Here is a 3060-nt window from a genome sequence, read left to right as displayed (position 1 = left end):
AAAAAAAAAAAAAAAAAAAAAAAGAGTTAAAGACCAGCCTGGGCAATGCAGTGAGAGCCTGTCTCTAAAAAAATAAAAATTAAATAATTAAATAAAAAAAAATTAGCCAAGCATGGTGAAATAATAAACGTATGTTATTTTGAATCAAAAAAAAAATACAAAAATTAGCCGGGCATGGTGGCATGCACCTGTAATCCCAGCTACTTGGGAGGCTGAGGCAGGAGAATCACTTGAACCCAAGAGGGGGAGGTTGCAGTGAGCTGAGATGGCACCACTGCACTCCAGCCTGGGCGATAGAGCGAGAATCCCTCTAAAAAAAAAATGCAGATGAAGGGCCTGCCTTGATTGTCCTGTGAACAGTTTGTGTGCAGTGGGGAGGCTGAAGGTCTGGCCTCCTTTGCTTCTGTTGTCTTCACCACCACTACTTCTGCCCCTGTGTCTCTGTGTAGTCTAAGGGATTGGTATTAATTATTTCCCATTTTACAGATAAGGAAACTGAAATCCAGAGAAATGGAGTGAGTTGGCCAAGTGCACACAACTCATTTCTTACCGTAGTATTTACTGTTCACACACTGTGTATAGACCCTTTAATAAGCTAATCTAAAAGATTAGATACATTACCTCGTTTCAGTGCCACTATAGCCTGGTGTTGTACATATCACTATCTTCCTGTTGAAGAGGAAGATTCTTAAATTCTGAGACATTTGGTACATGCCTGAGCTATGTGTAAAGCTTAGATTTAAATTTGGGCCTCCTGACTTGAATCTTGGCTTTTGACCATACCACATCTGCACCTAGCTTTTGGAGGAATCAGAATGCCCAAGACCCAGATAACTCTAAATAAGGCCCAGTCTGAGTCGTACTTCATGGTTAGGTTCATAAGTTCAGTGCTGAAAAGGCTGATTTTTCCTGTTTTTCTAGAGTCTGTTTGCTGGATTTAAGATATGCTATCTCCAGAAATATGACAAAGCAATTGTTTTGTTTGCTCATTTTTTTGTTTTGTTTTGTTTTTCCTTCTTACAAGGTGACTAGTATCCCTAGCACACCAGAAATAATTGGTACTGATGTTCCTGACAAGAGGAGTCTGCTAAAAGTGACCTTTAAAGGCCTTTTGGTGGAGTGATTATTTAATTTAGGCAGTTTGTTTTCTCAGAAAGGAATTAACAGGTTCTATGGGCTTTGCTAGCTAAGACCTTTAGTTTTAATCACCTCCTTGAAAACATTCTCCTTAATCTATTCTGAGTAAGATGGTGGGTTTTTTTGTACTTTGGCCTTTAACTTTTTTTTTTTGAGACAAGCTCTATCACCCAGGTTGGAGTATAGTGTCACGATCATAGCTCACTATAAACTTAAACTCCAGGGTTCAGCCATGGAACACAGGTGATCTTCTTGACTCCGCCTTTTGAGTAGGTGGGACTACAGGCCCACCACACTGTCTAATTTTTTATTTGTTTATTTTTTGTAGAGACAGGATCTTGCTATGTTGCCCAGGCTGGCCTCAAACTCCTGGCCTCAAGATATTTCCCCCTGCCTTGGCCTCTCAAAGAGGTAGGATTATAGATGGGTCTGTAATTTTGAAATGCACAGATTAAGGAGGTTACTAACCACTGAATAGACCACTCTTTTTCTTGTCTTACTCAGAATCTACTTGGAGAGAGTCAAACACAGAATCCCTTTGAATTTAATGGCCATTCCAGGTGATCTGAACAGCTAAATAAGAAACAAGTCCTCTTCAGTGTACAATCTGCCAAGTATGAGGTCTGAATGACCATCATTATTATGTATTTAATGTGCATAGAAAATCTATCTGCGACCTTCCAGAGTGTACCAGAAGTTTGGAATGTACATTATTATTGGCTCCATCTCAAACCAGTCATAAATCAAAGAAAATAGCAGTTCCAGGGGAATCATCATAGGGGCTTCTAGGCCCCCATGCTGTGTGAACCTGGTGAGAAAGGGAAATCTGCTCTCACTGGACACTGGAACTGTTTGTCTCTGTCTCTGCTGTACTTTCCCTGCCTCTACCTCACTTAATAAAGAAATCATCTTTGCTTGATAACTAAAACAACCAATAAGGCTGAGAAAGGGCAAAACCCACATCTGGATTTAAATACAAGGTAAGAAATATTTTTCTCTTTAGAATATCCCACTCACTTTGGGAAAGTGATTTCATGTGATGTATTATTCAAGACTCTCATCAGCAAATATTTTCTGAATGTATACTATATTCTAAGTATTGGGCCAGCTGCTGGGGATTAAACTTTGAACAAAACAGATAGAATCTATGTCCTCATGGGAGTGGCTAATGGGAGAGTCAGAACAAAAAATAGCTGAGGATAATCCAGCAAATGATTTGGTGAATGCTATCAAAGAGAGAATACACATGCTCTGGAAACACCAAGGAGGTACCTAATACCTAACCTGTAGCTGGGGGGCTGGAAAGGGCTTCTCGGAAGAGGCGGAGACTAAAATGAAGAATAAGCATAAGTTAAGACAAAGCTGGGGTGGGGTCAGAAAGAGTGTGATAGGCCAATGCAGCAGCATGAGCCAAGACTCAAAAATAAGAGAGCGTGGCACATTTGATGTAGGAAAGACATTTAAATTGGATAGAAAGAAGGCTAGTGTTGGGGCTGAATGAGGTTGCATAAAAGTTTGTAAGCCAAGTTAAGGAATTGATCAAATTTATATTTTAGAATGATCACTCTGACCTCAGCATTACATGACCTGAAGGGGTTAAACCCATACATCTGTAGAGAGACCCGTTAGAACAGGACTGCAGTAATATGGTGAGAGCCACTGGTGCCTAACTAGCCTGGTGATCATAGAGATAAAGGGATATATGGGAGAGGTAGAGCTGACAGCCATTGATAACTGGTGTTTAGCCAGGTCAAGGGGAAAGTGTCTGCTTTAGGTAATTGGCTTGATGATAATCTCATTTTCAAAGATCAGGAACACAGGCCTGAGAGTACGTTTGGAGAGGAAGATGATTCGGGTTTGCGTCATGTAGAGTTTGAGGTGTCTATGGGACGCTATATGCAGAAGTCCAGTAGGCAATTTGTT

The 3060-nt window shown here is 40.5% G+C and overlaps 1 long non-coding RNA gene across 1 annotated transcript in view; it reads left to right on the top strand.

Moving 5' to 3' along the window:
* Positions 1 to 2132, top strand: part of LOC131381781 (uncharacterized) — a 10436-nt gene extending 8304 nt beyond the window's left edge. The window contains exons 3-4 of the long non-coding RNA XR_009210723.1: positions 1466 to 1548; positions 1642 to 2132. This is a non-coding gene — a long non-coding RNA (uncharacterized LOC131381781). The remainder of the gene's footprint in view (positions 1 to 1465; positions 1549 to 1641) is intronic.
* The last annotated feature ends 928 nt before the right edge of the window (positions 2133 to 3060 follow it).

The sequence above is a fragment of the Hylobates moloch genome, unplaced genomic scaffold, assembly GCF_009828535.3.
Source record: "Hylobates moloch isolate HMO894 unplaced genomic scaffold, HMol_V3 SCAFFOLD_2, whole genome shotgun sequence".
Lineage (NCBI taxonomy): Eukaryota > Metazoa > Chordata > Mammalia > Primates > Hylobatidae > Hylobates > Hylobates moloch.
This window is presented reverse-complemented; position numbering and strand designations above follow the sequence as displayed.